General features: G+C 40.8%; 1 long non-coding RNA gene across 1 annotated transcript in view; it reads right to left on the reverse strand.

The window, feature by feature from the left end:
* Nucleotides 1-20,102, reverse strand: part of LOC115277925 — a 75,463-nt gene that overhangs the window by 26,500 nt on the left and 28,861 nt on the right. Inside the window, exons 4-5 of the long non-coding RNA XR_003902596.1 lie at nt 19,424-19,507; nt 413-509 (exon numbers count right to left, since the gene is read on the reverse strand). This is a non-coding gene — a long non-coding RNA (uncharacterized LOC115277925). The remainder of the gene's footprint in view (nt 1-412; nt 510-19,423; nt 19,508-20,102) is intronic.

Raw genomic sequence — 20,102 nt, forward strand, 5'->3', positions numbered from 1 at the left:
TAACTTGAGCCGAAGTCAGATGCTTAACTGACTGAGCCACCCAGGGGCCCCTCAAATCCTTTTTTGAAATAAGGTGGTATGATAATGTGTGTTTGGAACTGAGTTCAGTTGCTGGCCACGGGCTACAATATAGTGGATTAAACACACAAGGGCATATTTTTGTTATGTAACTAAAAGTCTCCGTCAACAACTTTGTTGTTGGTTTAGCAAATGGTTCAGCATGTCAGGGTGAAAGACGTTCTAATTTTCTTGGTCTTTCTCTCCAAAAGAGCTGCTGGAGCTCCAGCCAATACATTCAAATCTCAAGCACAATGAGGAAAAAAAAGAGGAAACAAAAAATAGATGCCTGCCACCTGAGTGGCAGTTCTTTTTAAAGAACTTTTCCAAAAGCTCCTCAATGACTTCTACTTACTTTTTAATGGCCTCCCCATCTGCAAGGAAGATTGGGAAACATGGTGTTCTCTCTCTCTCTTTTTTTAAGCTGGACTCCTTTGCTGTCCGACAGAATTCTTTATTGTGGAGGAAAGAGTGAATGGATATTCAGTAGTAATTAGCAAACTCAACCACTTTATAAATTAAGTGCAATTTGAGTCATTGTAGGAAACTGATCTTTCTTTCAAAGAGCTTCATTCTAACAAGGGAAATAAGATATATGTACAACTTAAGATAAATTAGAATAGAAAACAATTTATCATCTAGCTGAACTACAAACTATCTAAAGGATATAAAACTATATTATATACCCATCAAAATGTCCCCAGTGCTTTTTATTAAGTAAAAGGGACAATGGCTAATATTTATTTTCTTCTTTATGATGTTTTGTGTTTCCAAATGTCCTACAATGAATATTTGCTGAGTTAGAAAGTGAAGGTATCATAAAGGAGGGATGGCATGAATTTGTTTCCATGTCTATTATTTCCTTTTGTCATTATAACTGCAGCATTTAGAAGAATATGAGGGTATAATTAGACATAATGAATATTTTAATAATGAACCCATAGGAGCTCAGGGCTTTGGAAAAAAAAGGTGAACGGACTGAATGCCTAAACTGGGTGCTGGGCTCAATCATGATGATAATTCTCTGCACTCAAAATATATAGAATTATAGAATGCTATGTGGGCTGTGAAAAGCAATGAAAATCTGGGCTGTCATTTATGCTTCTGAGTCCAATTCATTTCCCATTTTCTAAAGAAAGTCATTAGTGGAAGAATGCCAGAAAATGATTAACAGCAAAATAAGGTGGGGATGTGGCACAGTGTGCCACCTGAGCTCCATGATTCCAAGGACCAGGCACTAGCACCTTCCCAGTGCCCCCTGACATCTGTACCAGATGATCTTCTTTATATTACATCTTTTAATACCACAGCCTAATCTGTCAAAGTTGCTAATTTCCATCAATTCACACAATAGTAAATTAACTTTCTCCTGGGCATCCTGGCTTTTTAAAAGAAGTACCTGAGGAGAAGTAAGAATAGGGTTGGGGGAAAAGGCTGGCTGGAAGTCCTGTTCCAATGTGCCTTTTCTTCCTCACATCACTTGGTAATTGTCCCAGGGGTCAAGGAAAGATACTTCTGGGTAGAGATGAGACCCAAAGATCTGTCTTCTAAAGAAATGTTCAAACTGATGAGCCATTTCTGTTTCTCTTCATGGTGAGAAGATCTACACCCATTAATTTTTTGGTTCTCTGCTGGCTTGATAGTGCTCCTGCCCTGGACAGCTAGCAAAACATCATCCTCTTGACTGTTATATAAACAGAGCATCCAATGCCTGCTGGCCCCACTGCTCCTTTTGGGTCAGTTCTGTTACACAGTTGACAGCTAGGCTCACTCACTAGAAGATCTGACATCTGAAGACCCAGAAGCTCATTTCTGTTGACAATGGCTTCCCCATGTCAGCACACTCCCTCCTCTGACCCATCAAGACTGACACTACATGGGCTGAAAAGTGACAAAAATAAATAAAGACAAAAATAAAGGGTCATCAATAAACATCATTCGTGAAACAGAACAAAAGTTGGAAAGTTACTATGAAATTCCCTCAGTGTGAGAGAGGAATTTTAAAAGTGGATGTAAGTGGTCAAAGAGCTAACACATCTGTGTAACCAAAGTCTCAGTGCCCTTCACTGATGTGACAGCAAACCATTCAGAAAACCATGGAAGGTTCAGCTACCATCCACAGACATGACACAACCCAAGGTTTTCACAAGGATTCAGTCCACATAATATTCCTCATCTCCTCACTTTGTTCTCTGGATTTCCTCCTCCAATATTTGACCTCTCTTCTGAATTCCTACTGCATTTCAAGTCATAAGAAACATGTTCAGAGTGCTCATCTACTGTTTTGTATTCTTCTATGCTTTTACTTGTTTACTAGCCTATGACTCCACCATTGCAAAGACTGTGTTTTTCATGTAAGACGCCAAGAAAACAGAATTGCAATTGCTTCTACTGGCAAAGAAATGAAAGGAGAACTGAAATCAGAAGTTACATGACTTAAACCGTTTCTTTGATAGATCCATAGATGTGCTTAAACTCATCAACTTTTAGAAGAATTTCAGCATCAAAGAATCCAGAGTGATTTCAGTTAATGGTTGGTACCTCAGTGTAAGTAAGAGAGGCATGCATTTGAGATTAATTTTAGAAGGATGATTCCAGAGCACCGGGGCTGACATGCAACAGGGCTAACACTGAAGAATATTAAACTTGTCTTTGCTCCTGAGCCCTTCCAAGTTCTGTCAGATCCTAGCAACCTCTGCTACAACCCATTCGTACTTACTTCATTCATTCACCAAATAGCGACAGGGACCCGCTATGTGCCAAATGCCATTCAAAAGCACTGAGAATGTAGCAGTAAACAGATATGATAGCTGACTTCCTAGAGCCTACTTGCCTATTAGGGGGCCAAAAATAGCCAAACAAATGAACAAGAAAAAATATATGATTGTGTATAGTTGTACACAGAGATTTTTTTAAAGTTTATTTTATTTTAGAGAGAGAGAGACAGAGAGCAGAGGTGGGGAGGGGCAGAAAGAAGGAGAGAGAGAAAGAATCCCAATCGAACTCTGCACTGTCAGCTCAGAGCCCAATGTGGGGTTCGAACTTACTAACCCATGAGATCATGACCTGAGTCGAAATCTAGAGTCAGATGCTTAACCAACTGAGCTCCCCAAGCATCCCTAGATTTTCTTTAAAGAGCATTATTATGATGATCATTAGGATTGAGTGTAGCCTATTTTAGATTCAGTAGAAGTGGCATTTAAATTGTGGGCTCAAGTCAGTCATTCAGCTCAGTAGTTTCCTGCCTCTCAATTGCCTCCCATCTGACTGGGATAAAAGTCGAAATCCATACTTGTCATCCTTACATGGCTCCTGACACATCCCTGACCTTACTTCCTATGACTGTGTTGCACATCTGCCCTAGTCCAGTCAACTGGATGGCTGTTCTTCTTTGCCTGTACCCTCTGCCCTCAGATATTGCCTGGAAATCTAACTTTCTTCAGGCCTGAACTCAAAAGTCACCTGCTCTGCAAAGGGGGTCCTGGTCATCCTCTCCTGGACCCTCAGTGCCTTCCTCTCCAATACCCCCTGTCCTCTTTCCTCGTTGGATTTTTTTCCTCCTTGCCATGTCTCACTATCTACACTGCAAGCAATGTATACTATTTATCTTTCTCATTCCCAGAAGGTCCAGGAAGTCAGAAATGTTGTTCTCTTTTATTGGATGCTCTATCCCCTGTGCTTATGTAAGTGGGGATATAGTAGGTTGTCAATAAGCACTTGTTGTATTAACGAGTGCCAATCTCTATTTACTGGGCATTATGAGCAGAGATGGTCTCTGGAGCTGAGAGCTGTTCAATCAAGAAGAGGAGGCAAGTTGGGCACCAAATAACTATCACACAAGGTCAGACCTGACTGGTATAAGAAGTTCACACAAAAGAGGGAGAGCACACTTCTAGCTGGCAGGCATCAGGAAAGACTCAAGGAAAAGTAAGCAATTGACCTACTCTGTGAAGAAAAGGTACATGTGAACTTGCAGAGATGGCAGGAAAGGGCTAGCAACAACATTCTAGGGCAATGGAGCCACACGTGCAGAGGCATAAACTCTGCGGTACATGAGGTGTGCAGGGGGCAGCACACCTCCTTTTTCACTTAACCACCTTGTCCCCTAGAGTCAATTATCTCCCTAAGCTTGAGTTTGCCTGCTTACAAGATATTAATAAAAACAGCTGCCTTGTAAGATTGTTCTGAGGACTGAAGGAGTTCATATGTGTAGAGGAGCAAGTCCAGTGGTAGGCAAAAAAATCTTTTTTGAGCATCCTCTATGTGCCAGAAACTTGTAAGTGGTGGGGGATACAGCAAAGCAAAAAACATAGACAAGGTCTCTGCTCCGGGAGCATTTCTGTGTATCAGGATAAGACAGATGATAAACACACAAGCAAATAAGTGAATAATTACAGTAACTGGTAAGTTTTATAAGGAAGATAAATAGAGTAATGAGATAGAGAAAACAGGGGTTAGGCACACGGCTCTGGCTAGAATGACAGGGAAAGACCTCTTGGAAGGGGAAACATTTGTCCAGAGACTTGGCGCGTTGAGAAAGAGGCAGACACCCAATGTCTTGGGTAAAGATCAGCAAGTGCAAAGGCCCTGGTACAGATCCGGGGTTAGACTATCTAAAGTTCAAATTTGGATCACCTCGTCCTTCCTTTGGCTTGAGCCAAAGTGAATGGTGGCCTATATGCATCACTACTAAAGGGACACATATAGATGGATTTTACTCTATGATTTGAAAGTAGTAAAGTAATCCAGGCCAGAGACTATAGGGCCTGGGTGGGTAGAGTGGCAACAGAGTTGGGGAGAAGAGGCAGCTTCGGAGTATGTTCTACCATACAGACTGCAGGACCTAGTAATGGTATAGATGTGGGGGGTGAGGAGAGGAGAATAACCACGGGTAATTCCTACCGTTTGAGCTTGACATCTGAATATAGGGTGGTGCTAGTAAACAAATCTGGAGTGAAAGAAGGGTTTGTTGAGTGGTAAGACTAATACCACTCTTGGGGAGATATCTATTAGACACCCAACTGGAGATATCCACTGTCCAGTGGGTAGTCTGCACTGGAGATATAGAGCCTAACTCACCATTAGAGCTCATGAAATGGAGACTATCTTAAAGGTGTTTTACAAAAGATCTCTCTTTCTCGTTACTATTAATCTAGGTTATCTGATAGACTATGGTATTTGGACTTTCATAACCTTTCATCTGGATTTTCAGGAAAGGTTTGGGCCACACCCGATGATCTGGAAGAAATGTAGCTTTAAAGATTATGCCAGAGAGATAACCATGAATGGGACAGAAGGATCAAAGGGATAACTAATAACAATCTATTATTATTATCATCATCTGTATAGAGGAAGGATAATATCATTAGCTAGCTGAGCACCGGGAAAATTGACAAGGTAAAACACAATACGTGTAAAAGATCCTAAATAATTATAATTAAAATTACCCAAGGAGGAAATTTTGCATTAAATTTCACTGGGCTTTTTCAAATAAGTATCTGCTTTGATGTGTAAGGTTAACCTCTGACTGTATTGAGTTTTATTTTGTAAAAATAAAATTCTATCCAAATACTGTATTCCTTTCTAAGTTTTAATTTATGCTAATATAATGTGTACCTTCAATAAGCATCATCCAGAACACACCAACAATAAAAATGCCCAAAGCAAAGAAAAGGAATATGCCTCAAAGAAAAACTTATGATTCTTGTTTGCTCTCACAGTCTATTATCTAAGGCAGGCAATGGCAAACTATGACCCCTGGATAGAATCCAGCCCACCACCTGTTTTTGCAAATAAAGTTTTATTAGGAAACAACATGCTCATTCATTTATGTATCGTCTAGGGCTGTTTTCATGTTTTTACTGTTATTACACGGAAAACCCAACAGCAAAAATGAGTAGTTGTGAGAGGGACTGTATGGCCTGCAGAGCCTAAAATACTTACTCTCTGATCCTTTGCAGAAAATGTTGGCCAATCCCTGATCTGAGGTACGGAGTCCAAGGGATGAAACGGACTCTTTAAGCAAAGAGATCAAAGTGGGGAAAACTGAAAATTGGATTAGCCCTAGTTTATATGTGGCAGATTACTATGTGGCTTTCTAAACACAGGGAAAAAAGGCATTTATATGCCACTTCCTTGTCTTACTGCCTCTGGCAACCACTCTCCTACTGAGCAGTAGTCAGGAAGCTGCTGTAATAACTCCACATCCTCCAGAGGCAGAAACTTGACAATGAGGCAAGAATAGAGGTAATTGCCCTGCTTTGTATGACTGAGTGTCCCACAAGATCCAGAGCTGTCACAATGAGACACACACTCATCAAAGGACACAAGAGGGCTCTTAGTGTGAACTCAACCTGCGCTAAATTATCATTCCCACTCATGTGGCTTTAGCCCCAAGAGCCAGGAAGGAGCACAACCCTTCAAGTTCCCCAGTCAAGTAATGTTTCAAGCTTTGCAAATGTTCTACAGGTTTTGACTGTTATTACAATAAGAACTCATTATTGAGAACCTTCCAGGGGAAACTTAGTAAAAAAGACTTTTTGTGAACTATTGGGTCTTTTTTCAAATCCCAAGCTCCCTCATTTATTAAACAAAGGTGGTGGTCTACACTCAGCTTCCCAGCATGCCTCACTCCCAGCCCCTAGGAGGAGAAGGACCAGGACAAAGATAAAGGGTGTCCTGGCATGCACTGGGTGGCAGGCATGAACTCACGTGATTCACCATCCATCCAGTTTGAAGACTTTTCACAAAAATTTCCTTACATTGAGGACACACTGAAGTGCCACGGAGGGAGGGACAGCAGTGCAGTCTGTTTTAAGGAATCCACAAGGGAGTCCAGGGAAAAATCACGGAGTCTGCCTTGCCTATTTTATTGTTTAAAGCACTCTGGGCACATGATGAGTTTGCTTTTGGTCTTCCAGTGATATTTCAGCTGCCTGCCAATCTTTACAGATTCGGGTGTTTTCCCCAATCCCTGTAAAATAGTTCAGCATTGTAGATCATTTCCTTATCATAACTATCTGTCTTGGATTTCGCGTTCATGGTTTGGTAAACCCATTCTTTTTTCTAACAGGTCTTGGTCCTTGGTGGACAGGACAGGTGCCATGCTGGGTAACTCTGGCTGTTGCATGTAGCTTGCTTGGTGAGTCAGGCAGAGAGATTTCACTTCCTGCCAAAGCAGGACCATGCCTTGTCCCTTCCCAAAATGTCCTCTCATAATTTAATATAACTTATTTACTTAAGAAGATCTGATACTGTGCAAATTCTGCATTTTTGTTCCTCCTAACAATTCAACCCATAGATAAAGGCAGTTAAAAATAATCCATTTACCTAAGAAAATTTATTAGTTACCCACACAGTAGTGTTAAGAGCTAAGCCAGCTAATGTTTTGTACTTTTTGAGCATCAATGTCTTCATCTGCTAAACCAGTGATAAGAATAGCAATTATTGCTGGATTATTATGAGAGCTAAATAAGATGATGCAGAAAAAGACATTAACAATGGCTGACACATATAGGCATCATAAATGTTTGCTATTTTTTATTTTTAGGGGATAGACTCTGGGGTTGAAAAGATATCACAAAATAAGAAAAATCCAAGAAACTGTCACAGCTCTGAGACCAAGGACACATGATGACAAAATGTAATGTGGTTCACTGCATTCGATCCTAGAAAGGAGGGACATGAATGGAGGGACTAGTGGAATTGAACAAAGTCTGGTATTTAGTTAATAGTAAGGTAACAGTGTTGGTAACTTAATTTTGACAAACTAATGTGAAACATTAACCTTAGTAAGGAAGACTGAGTGAAGAGGATATGGGAACTCTGTACAACTCTGCAATTTTTCTATAAATCCAAAATTATTCCAAAATAAAGGTTTATTTTTAAGAAAAGATATTAAGACAAAAATCTTTAACCTCAAAAAAAAAAAGCCCATAACCTAATGGGAGACAAATAAGAAAATAAATTGCCAAAAGGCAATATTAAATGTGCTATAAGAAAGCCATGGGAGCAAGAAGGATGGACAATTAACTCAGCCTGGAGATGGTTCCTATCGCAAGATGATATCTGAGTTGTAATCACTAAGTAGAGAAGGAAGAAGGGCATTCAGACAGCACTTGCAAAGGCTTGGTTGTATAAGAAAGTTTGCAATATTCAAATACCTGTAAGAACACGGTGTAACTAGGGTGCATGGTGCCTTAAAAAAAGTGGCTGGACCTAGAACTGGTGAAGAACGCAAATGTAAGATCGTAAACTGTCACTTTTTAAGGAACAGCTTTACTGAGGTGTCGCTGACGTTCAGCAGACGGTGCATATTTGAGGTGTGTAATGCAAGAAGTTTTGACATGTGTCCCTACCGTGGCACCGTCACCATAGCAGGATGATGAATATACCCATCACGCCCGAAAGTTTTCTTCTGCCTCCTCATAGTCTGTCCCTTCTGCCTCCCCCTCCTTCCTCCTGCTATCCTGTAGAATGTTATATAAATGGATCACAATTTTACCGGATGGATTGCATTTTCCCAAAATTATTACATTAAAAGTCCTGACCCCCAGTATCTCAGATTTGACTACATTCAAAGATTGGGTCTTTAAAGAGATAATTACATTAAGATGAGGTCTTTGCAGTAGGTCCTAATCCAATATGATGGGAGTCCTTATAAAAAAGAGGAAGCTTGGATGGAGATATAAGAGAGAGAGAGAGACATGTACATAGAAGACGATGGGAAGACTTAGGGAGGAGACCATTATCTGCAAGCTAAGAAGAGAGGGGTCACCAGAAACCAACCATTTCACACTTCTAGCCTCCAGAATTGTGAGAAAATAAGTTTCTGTGGTTTAAGCCATCCAGCTTGTGGTGCTTGGATATCGCAGCCCTAGCAAACTAATCCATGAAGTATACAGTTGACCCTTGAACCGTGGGGGGTGGGGTCAGGAGCACCAGCACCCCTCATGGTTGGAAATCCATGTATAACTTGTAATTCTCCAAAATCTGAACTACTAATAGCTGGTTGTTGGTCAGAAGTCTAACTGATAACATAAACAGTTAATTAACACATATTTTGCATTTTATATGTATTATATATCATATACTGTATTCTTACAATAAAATAAGCTAGAGGGGAAAATGTTCTTAAGAAAATCACAAGGAAGAGAAAATATATTTACAGTCTTGTCTGTATTTATCAGAAAGAATCTGTGTCTAAGTGGACCCATGCAGTTTGAGTTTGTGTTGTTCAAAAGGCCATTGTATACTCTTGCTTGATGGTTTCTTACACTCGGTATAACTATGTTGTAATATGTAACCACAGTTTGCTACTTTTTATGGCTGTATTCCATCATATGAATACACAATTTATTTACCCATCCACTACTGATAAACATTTGGATTGTTTCCAGTGTCTGATTATTATGAATAAAGTGGCTATGCACATTTGTGTATATCTTACTCTTTTCATTTCTTTTAGGCAATACCTAGGAATGGAATGGCCCATCATATAGTAAATGCACGTCCAACCTTATAAGAAACTACCAAAACTTTTTCCAAAGTGGTTGTACCATTTTACATTCCCAGCAGCATGTGCTTATTTGGTATCTATACCTCTTCTTTGATGGTATCTGTAAAGCATTTTGTAAAGGACTTTTTAAAAAATCATGCTGAAGAGTTAAGGCTTTATTCTGTTTGCAAGAGGAAACCATTGATTGATTTTGAGCAGTAGAATGACATAAGAACTCTCATCTAGAAAGAGCTTCAGGACAGTGGTTAACAGGATTGAGAACGGGCCAGCAGTCAATTAGAAGGCTGGAGCAGCAGTGCAAGTGAGGGAAGATGAGAGTAAGGGGAAGACTGAAAGTAACAACTACTGGGCAGAGTGAGGTGCCGACTCCAAAGATGCTCGCAGGAGAAGGAGAGGGTAGGATGTGTCTGTGGTTTCTGGCTTAGGTGATAATAAGTCTGATGAGAGTGGGTCACGTCCAAGTGGATTTTGGACAGGCATTAATCACATTGTTGGTGTCAGCTCCAAGACTGAGTCAAACCAGGGGCATGGGAAGAAAAAGGCTAAATAAAACGCTGGCCTTGGTGAAAGGAAGAGTAACTAAGTGATTTTGTTTTAGTAACAGCTGGACCTACCTCCCTCTTCTCACCACTTGCCAGTGTGATGAGTCACTGCCTCCCCACCTCCCTACTGGCCTGGCTGAGCTCAGGCCCTCTCCTCTGCTCCTCAGGAAGGTCTCTATCCTTCGAGTTAATACTTTATATAAAAATTATTCATTTCCCCCATAGACAGTGACCTTCTCCAGGCCAAGGACTAAGTGTTACTTGTCTACTATCAGTGTCTGCCAGAGCACCCAGCCGTGGGCAGGTGCTCAATAGGGTATGTCAATGGAAATTGATGGAAGGCAAGTGCTGTTAAGGGAGCCATGCAACGGCATGGTGACAAGCCTGTTGCAACTCATACCACATGGTCAGTAGAAACTAAACCACCTTCCCAGTCGCCCATTGCCAGGGGGTGGTTTTGAGTAAATGGTGTCAAATTAAAGAGATAATAAACTGCTTTAGCTCTCCTCCAAGTGGGCTTTCTGTGTTTGTTCCACCCCAGGAGACACGCAGACACTCACCATCCGCCAGGAGATGTGAGTCATAACCCTACTCTCCCCATATTGCACCAAGAATGGTGTTCCCATCACCTGTGGCCAGCACCTGGTGGTCAGAGAGGTGTCTGGTGCGTCTCTGCAAGGCAGATCTGGGGCTTGTCATTTCCCAGCACATTTCCTGGTCTTTGGGCAGTTCATTCAGAGGTGGCGAGGAGCCACGGCGGGGCCCAGGGCTGGTCTCCAGTATTTCTGCTTCCTCGGGCTGGCATCCAATCATGAGCACCTCCTGTTCTTTGGGAGGTGATCTTTTGTTGGAGAGTTCCCCGGTGTCTGCTGTTACATGTGAGACTGGCCTTTGTTCCAGACTAGCGGGCCGGGGAGACAAGACTGCACCAAGGGGCACACATGAACAGAATGCTTGTAACCTTCTCTAATCTTCGTTCCCCTGTCTTCGCAGAGCTTCCAGAAAACTCTATCTTCGTATGTCTTCTTCCTATATTCTCATCCACCTACGAAATCTCAGGAGTTCTGCCTTGCTTTTGGAATTGTGTAGGGGAATGTCAACAAAGTGGCCAGGGATCCCACAAGTTCTCATCCTTCTTCACCTACCTTTTCCCCACCTTCCTCAGGCTCTCCACTCCTCTCCAGTTTTTCCGCTGGGACTCTCACATATAATTCTATTTTCATTCTCACCCAGGTTACTTTCCGCCCATAGACAAATCATAGATGTACGGGATGCTAACTGACATCAGTAGGAATTTTTCAGTTCGGATGACACATCTCTGTTTTTCTCAGAAAAGAAGGTAAATTTACCAGCTAAAAACATGGATGATGTGGGTGCATCATTTCCAGTAATTATGGCACCACAGTCCCTGCTCCCTAATTAAGCCAATAGCTACTAGTCTATTTGGGGCTGTAATTTCTTTCCTTTCTCATGCTGTCAAAAAAAATGTCCACCAACAGCTCCTTTTGAACCGAAAATTATTATGCTTTAGTCTCAAGCCAAAGAAAAATTTATTTTGGAAAGTTTGATTCAAATTTTCTGAGTAACTCATAAAGGAAAAGGTCATGAAGATGCAATATTTTTGACTTCAGCTTTTTTTTCTCTCTCTCAGCTTTTGGAATTCCCTCCATTCAAAAATCACCTTTAAAAAAAATAAACCTGAACTTCTTATGCCCTCAGACTCCTATAACAAAGTAGTCATAAGCTGTACTTGAAAGAGTCATACTTAAAATTTTAAAGTACTTGGGTAAGCTCTCTGATTATGTACCAGCTAATTCATAATACTAATTGCCATCTCTTAGTTATGCGTATTATTGGCTAGGGATACAGATAATATAAATAGTAGGCAATTCTAAAATAATGTTGATCTACTATTGGAGTATCTTATGTTCTGGAAATTTATGATTCTTTAAATAAATAATAGACCCACATTAATAAATGGAACTCTATGAGGTATTTCATCATTTTCCAAATTTTCTATGTTAAGAATAAATTAATAAATCTTATTTGAAAGTTCAGTCGAGTGATGTGGTTAAAATGTCCCCTTGCTCTCTGTTTCCCTCCTCTAAATTATTCCATCACATGATGGGAATGAGCAGAAGAACAAATTATGAACCAAACATGTGCTTTAGTAATCTAGCGGTATTTGTAATTTCACATTCCCTTAGGTTGTAGGAAGTAATTAAGTGCTTTTGCTTAAAAGCCCACCTGGGGGCTGCATGGGGTCCAGAAGTAAACTGTGAATAGAGCCATCAAATGATATTATTGGATTGTTTAATTCTATCAAAAAGAACTTAAAATATGAATCGCTGAAGATAACTCATAATAAGAGAACTCTACTTGCAGAAAATCAAGATTAGGTTTGCATAGCTTTGTATTTATATAAATGTTGATGTCTTAGTCACTTGAGTTTGGCTTTACGAGCCATCTCAGACACCAGAGGGGAGACATAGTTAGCTCCAAAGGTGCAGAAATGTAGCTCAGAGGCTGTGAAGGTGGCAGAATGTCCCTTGAGGAGATAGATTCTCTCCCTGCTGTGCACCTGCTTCCAGGGCTCCCGGGCCTAAGTTCGGTGACCTCAGGCAAACACCTTCGGAAGATTCCGGTCTCCTCATCTGTAAAAGGAGGCTGATGGAAGAGGCTGGAGGCCCCTACCGTCCCTCACCGACAACCTCTGATTCTCCCAGCAGAGAACAGGACTGAATGGATTAAATGCTGGCTGGATGATGCCTGGTTTCATCCTTCTTTTCTTTTCTTTCCTTCTTTTTATTCTTTTTTTTTTCCAACATGAATTGCATTCAATTAGAAAGCTGGTAAGTTGAAATAGTTTTGAACTTCATGAGAAAAGCTTGATTGTTTCTTCATTTTTAGAGGAATCTTTTGCTCCAGAACCCATCCCTCGAATTATTATTCTAAATGATTATTGTGACCAAAACCTGTCATTAGAATTGTTGTTTAATACACCTTAAGGTCAACCTAGTTCTTGAATAAGTTCTTCCAGAGTTATGTAGCCCACAACCCTAACTCTTTCCTCTGAATTCCTACACCACTTACATCCATAACATTGATTCGGCATATATATGCTGCCTTGAATTATTACCACCCATTAATGCATAGGTCTCAGCTCCTCAACTAAACCATAATTACCCTGAAGGCCAGAATCATTACTAGGTAGATCCTTATTTGGAAGACATTTTAAAAGTCATATGGGTGGGGCACCTGAGTGGCTCAGTCAGTTGAGCATCCAACTCTTGATTTAGACTCAGACCATGATCTCAGGGTCGTGGGATCAAGCTCCATGTTGGGGTCCACGTTGACTGTGGAACCTACTTGAGATTCTCCCTCCCTCTCTCCCTCTCTCCCACTTGCACTTTCTCTTTCTAAAATATAATAAAATAAAATAAATAAAAAGTCATATGGGAAAATTAACTTTTCTATATCTTAAAATGTCTTCATTGATGCTTAAATGTGTGACAGTTTACTAACCTATTCTATCACAGTTTACAGACTACAACTTCCTGTCTTTACAACCTTATAACACTGTAGCCTATAATTAAGAAATTTAGAATAAAAGCTATGATGATTTAGAATTGAACCAATGGTGATGGGCTCTATCCTCCACAGAGTCCTCATGTTCAATAAGGAACAAGCTAAAGACTTTACCTTTTAAAAGGAAGCAGAAGGTGGACCAGTATTTTTCAGACCTAATCCTCCAGATCAGGCCAACTAACAGGTACCAACTGACAAAAATATTTCTAGATTTATTGCCTCTGTCCTGAAAATCCTGGCCAGTCACAGAAAGCCAAAGCCCATCCCACTGATATTTAGGTCAGAGCACACCAGAGCCACCAAATACACCAAGGCACAGGAGGCCATGAAGGATCGCCCCCTCCAACCAGCCCAAACTCAATGCAGTGGGCTGCAGGACGGCACCAGTGCTCCTATTAACCTCACAGCCACGGCTCAACATTTAAAAGGAATGTACAATCACATTATGACAGGTGAACTGATATACATCAAGCAGCGTGGCAAGGTCAGAAGACCAGCAGGACTGGCCAGGTAACAAACATTAGAGAAACAGACCAGGTGGTAGGGAGGCAGTAGGAAGTGGTGGCAACTGGGTCAACAGGAGAAAACACAACACCTAAAGAAGTTGGTCTCCGTTCCCTCCAGCCGACAACTTGCAGAAATACAAGCCTGACGCTGCCAGGCTCTTTTTTCCAAAAGAACTAAACAAATCTAGATTTTTTTATGTGGATTCTCCCAACTTTTAAATGTTTTTAGTCAGTAAGAATTTTTTCTGAATAGTGGACAGACCAAATAAAACACAACCAGGTACAAGATGTGGCTCGGGCCAACAGTTCGCAATGTCCAATATATACAATTCATCGGAACTAAATATAGCCTGTGTTCCCAAATAGATCAAATATTATTTTAATGTGTTTTTATAAGAGAGTTCAATGTTTTTTTTTTTTGTCTCGACTAACTGTTATTTCTGTTTTTCTTTGGTTGTGCTCTCAAGTACAATTCAAAGTTTTTACTTTGTGGGTTTTATTCCTCCGTTGTTCGTCACATTCTCTTAGCAGTTTGGAAGAGTGCTTCTTACTGTTTTATAACACAGTCTTCCACTTTTCACCACAACAACAAAATTTTCTTTCGTACATTTAAGGTGAAAAGAAATCCCCCCTCATTTGCTTTCCTAACAGTGACTAGCTTCATCACTGATGCCAATAGAACCATTAGGGAGAAGAGGGGGTTGAATTAAATTCCTTTTTATGCTTCATTTTTTCATGCAAAGAGAAGTGGATATTCTGGAAAATGGTTAAACTTGTTTTAAAAATACAGAAAGAATGTTGTTGTTGGTTCAACACCAGGCGCTTTGGTGAAGCGATAAGATTTTTAAAAAGCGAAGCTTTTCACCAGGTGTATGACACCATTTCACATAGCCATTTGGGTTTAAATGGAATGAAACTGGGAAAAGAATGCATTTTGCATTTGTAATTCAGTTAAATAGCTGCAACACATGAATTGGTCTGCTGGTAGTTCCCCATATGTTCCTGTAGTCATTTCAACATTTTCTCCACAACCACTAAAAATGATCACTTTTATATGAGGTTTAACCTTTTATTCTTAAATCTAATAGTCAGGATTTTTTGCTTTTGGATCTATAATTACTATTACCAGAGTAATTATAAACAACACTGTGGAAGTTATTCATCAAGTGCTCATCATCATCAAATAATATTCATGTGCACCTGGGGACATATTACTCTTTCATGGCAGTGCCCCAAATCATAAATACCACGTGAATTCTCATTTAAGAACAAGAAAGCAACTTGCCCTCTCTGTAATATTCACTGGACTCTAAGCGATGGTGCTGTACCTTACCCACATCATCAAGCCATTCCTGGAGAGAATCTTTTTTTTTTGTTTTTTAATCTCAATTACTTGTGGCTTTATTTGGAAACCTCATCTCCTGATATTAGAGCTAAGATGTCCAATACTACATTTTCAACTCAGTTATATTTACATATCACATACAGTATCATAAATGTCTGCCTCACTTTTAGAATATGATTCCCTTTGGACCTGCCTTCTCAGAACCTATGAAAACAAATCCATCACACTTCTACCATCAGCAAGGGCATATGACATAGCTAACATTTGGGTTTCATGTTTTAGGGGCAGATCCAACTGGGAGGATAGCATATAAACTCCTTCTGGTTTTCTCAGTCACCAAGTTCAACACCTAGAAGTCAGATTTGAATCGTCTCTTCCTTGCCTCCCATACCTAGCCAGTGGCCAGATCTACTAACTCTACTTCCACGGAGTTCTTGCCCTCTTTTGTTGACATGCTAATTTCTACCGCACTAATTAAAAATTTCAGTTACCAGTTAAGGTTGGAATCCATAGGCAAAAGGTCATTTGTTACATCTGGACACACATGCCCAAAGCCAGGTTCCAGCCTCAAGTCATGACTAAATGATGGGTAGCAGAATCATTACCAAGGAATCTCCAGCCCAGGGTGGAGATGATGATCCAAAGGTTCCTCAAGGCACTTTGGAATGGCTGTTAGTTTTAAAGAATGTCAGATGAGAAATCTCATTTCTTCTGAGACCGGCCTTAGATGACCTCATCCTCTAGGAGGATCCAGATGGGCTGAAATGCATTGTCAAGTGGGATGGGGGTAATTTCCATCTCAAATCACTGGGAGAAGGGAATAAAATGCTAGGTAAATTGAAGGAGGTATGGAGGGTAGATCTGTTTCAGAGCTACCAAACTAGTCACCTTGAAATCAACCTGTGGGTTCAGCATGGATGGAGCCCAAAAGTTCTTGAAGCTCTTCCAAATGGGGCTGAAAAGCTGACTGGGGAAATGTCATGCCCAGGGACCAGCCATGATGAGATGGAGAGAGACCCTGCAATGGAATCTGAGCGTGACCACCCAACTAGAAACCAAAAGGAAGGTATGGCAGAGATGCAGGGGGTCTAGAGCACCAGTGAGAGCCAAGGAATGGTCATGTCAGCCAGGAGGGGCTATAGACCCACTGAACTACAGATCAAATCATCCACCAATCTCACTCCCAAATGCCAGCAAAGGGGCAAAGGGGCACAGGAACATCACCTCAAAGACTAGAAGAATTAGAGGACTCTAACACCTTTCCTCACCAGGAAGCTGAGTGAGCCAAACATTTCCCCCAGTAGATTCCAGAACCATTTTGAAGAGGAGATGAGAACAGGGCAGAAATAATCCTATCAGTGAGTGGTAACTGAGACCTTGGAATGTCAGGTTGCATTCTAAGTATCTATGTTAACTAATTCTCCCAGAATCCTCGATGGATTCTATTACTTTTATTCTCATTTTACTTATGTAGAAACTGAGATACAGAAAGAATGAATAATTTACTAAGTGGCAGAACTGGGTCTCAAAACAGGCCTCTGAGCTCTACAGCCCTTAGTCATAGTTATTTTACGATGGTGTCTCTTTAAAACTAAAAATCCTGTCACATGAAAATGTACAAGACTGTACAGGAAATAAAACATTTGTACAAAAATTGGTAACTAGAAAGTGTAGTAACTTATACCCTTTCCCAGTAGACCCAGCTGCCATTTTGAAGAAGATTTGAGAAGGAAAAGAGGTATAGAAATAATGATGGTGACGGTGATGAAAATGATGTAATGATAAATATATTGAACCTCTTCTACATGCCAGGCATTGTTCTAAGTCCTTGAGATGTATGAACTCATTTACTCCTCGTTATAACCCTGTGATGTAGACCAGTGCTGTCTGATAGACTTTAGGACAGGAATGTTCTATTCTGTGCTCTCCAATACAGTAACCCCTAGCCACATGTGACTCGTGAATCCTTGGACGGAGGCTAGTACAACTGAGGGAATGAATTGTTACTCTCATTTCATTTTAATTACTTTAACTTTACATTTAAATGAGCATAAGTGGCTAGTGACTATCCAAACAAGCCACACAGAGGTATATTCTTTTCCTGGTTTACGCATGACAAACCAGGGCACAGAGTACTTAAGTACTGGACAAATGTCCAGGGTCACAAAGCTACTCAGTAGCAAAATCATGCTTTAAACACAGACATTCTAACTCGTGAGCATATACTTTTAACTCTAACATTTGCTGAGAGGCCCTGAGCAATTATCCCAGAACACTGAGCATTACCTAAAGGTACTGTTTCAATGATTAAATGGAACGTTTACTTCCTTTCTTCCCCAAACAGTTGGGACCAGATCTGTAACTGACAAAATAAAGACACTAATTTTCTCTTCAGAGTTTCTCAATGGCACCCTCTGCTCTCCAGTAAACACAATGTGTTTCAAAGGGTGTGGCTGAGCCTGTCCCGTTTGGCCTGGTTGCACTTTCGTGCTTTGGATCCAGAGGGCTGCCGGACTATTGTCACCCTGTGTGTCTAAGACAAGGACACAGCTAGCGCATGAGGCAGCCACACCACCTAATCAAGGCTGCCGAGATGGGAGGTCACAGACACGAGGACCCTGGCGTCGAAGTGAAGTAAGAAGCATAGGGGCCTGTTGTCAGAAGTCACGTTTCAGTAAGTCAAGTGCCAGAAAACTAGAGTTTGAAGCCCAGAGAGAGATGCAAATCCGGGGTGTCAAACTGGAAGAATTTTCCTGAACCAGAGGCATATCGTAAAATCGGCTGAATGCTGAGAACAGGCACACCAATCACAAAATTAAAGACTGCCTTGCCCCCCACTGACATCCTGAGTGACCTTCAGCAAAAGCTGACCTCACCATCATGTAACGTCACCTGTGACCCAGTGACAACAGTACCTATACCCTCCTGTGTGTGACAGGCTTGTTTTTAAAGTGCTCTTAGCTACCCAGAAAGGAAAAGTACTGCAGCATGTCAAGAAGAGTTTTCACTGGGATGAAGCACTCCTGTTACAGTTTCTTAGATGCTTTAATTCACACACAAAAAGAATGTAATCTGCCCGGTTTCTCTCTGCATTCAACTGCCTGTGTCTCATTTTGACTTTAGGACAGTGATGCTGTGAGGGCAGTTTCTACAGGTCCCCTCTTGAAAATGATTTTCACTGGGAATTAAATCAGGACTCTTTGTCTGAGAGAACAGTTGGGCTTGAAATAAAGCTGCTTTACTTTTGGAATAAAAGATCATATTAAATTTTTGAGAAAGGCGAAACAGTACAAACACCCTGGAAACCGAGGACTTTTAAGTGCAAGTTTTATCAAAGCAAAAGCAAGTCAACCCACGAAAGTGCTCCTGTAGGACCGAAGATAGTTAAAGATTTATTATGAGCCACAAAAACCTGGGTAAAATTGTGCGCCAAGGGGGAGAATTTTGCAATTTAAAATGTGTGTGTGTGCGGGTGCATGTGACATTTGTGAAATTTCACAAAATGTTTCCGTTTTGCCAGGCAGCGTTCATAAAGCCAAACCTTGGAGCTCGGCACAGCACCTAGGCCAAAAGCAATCAACAGCCCGAGCCCACACAACAGCACATTAGCAAATATGCCAGCTTCCCTCACATCACGCAAAGAAATGAAAATCGCAATGCTGAATTGCACAACTCCTAGAACATGAGAAAAAAACAACAATGAAGAAAGGAAATCATTTAAAGGGCAAGTTCTTATTAACAACAGCGCATGTTGCGAGACAAGCTTCGGCGTCATTCAACGTAAAATACCGGCCGACTGAGTTGCTGGACTTGTATCAATATGGTCATCAGTCACCCGAGGAAGGCAGGATTTGCTGTTGTAACCTACCTTCGCTGGCTTGCAGGAACGCTGGTGGGAGCCCCGGTCATCTGTGTTGACGAATGTCCTAGAGCAGCAGTCAGCAAACATTTTCTGTAAAGAGCCAGAGAGTAAATACTTGAGACTTTGTGAGCCAGGCAGTCTGTGTTGCAGCCACTCAACTCTGCTGTCCTAACATGAAAGAAGGCACCGACAACGCGTACATGATGAGCATAGCTGTTCCAATAAAACTTTATTTACAAAAGAAGGTGGCATCCTCTGGCCTAGGAAATCTGAAAAGGGGAGGAGTGTTATACATGTTAGATCCTAGAACGAGATTAATTGATGGGGCGGGAAGATATGTTTATTTCTGTATCTAAGCAATTCTCATCTGGTCTAGATTTATCTAATTTAAGTCTATCTGACAATGCAATACTAAGAACCAGAAAGTGGAGTAGGTAAGAGTATAGATTCTATAGTAAATTTCTGTAGTAAATTTCTCTGTCTAGTTTCAATGTTTCCTCTGCAAAGGAGACCCAGGCCCAGCACATTCAGTTACTCATTCCTCTTCCCCCCACAGACCTTAATTTATAGATCAATGTTACCTTCTGTGAATTCCTATAGCCTAATATTACACCTAAAGTAGAGTAGCCAGATAATTGAACAAGTGATAGCACTTAAAAAATAATCAAAATTGGAATCCTAAAAT

Source organism: Suricata suricatta, chromosome 14 (genome assembly GCF_006229205.1).
Source record: "Suricata suricatta isolate VVHF042 chromosome 14, meerkat_22Aug2017_6uvM2_HiC, whole genome shotgun sequence".
NCBI lineage: Eukaryota > Metazoa > Chordata > Mammalia > Carnivora > Herpestidae > Suricata > Suricata suricatta.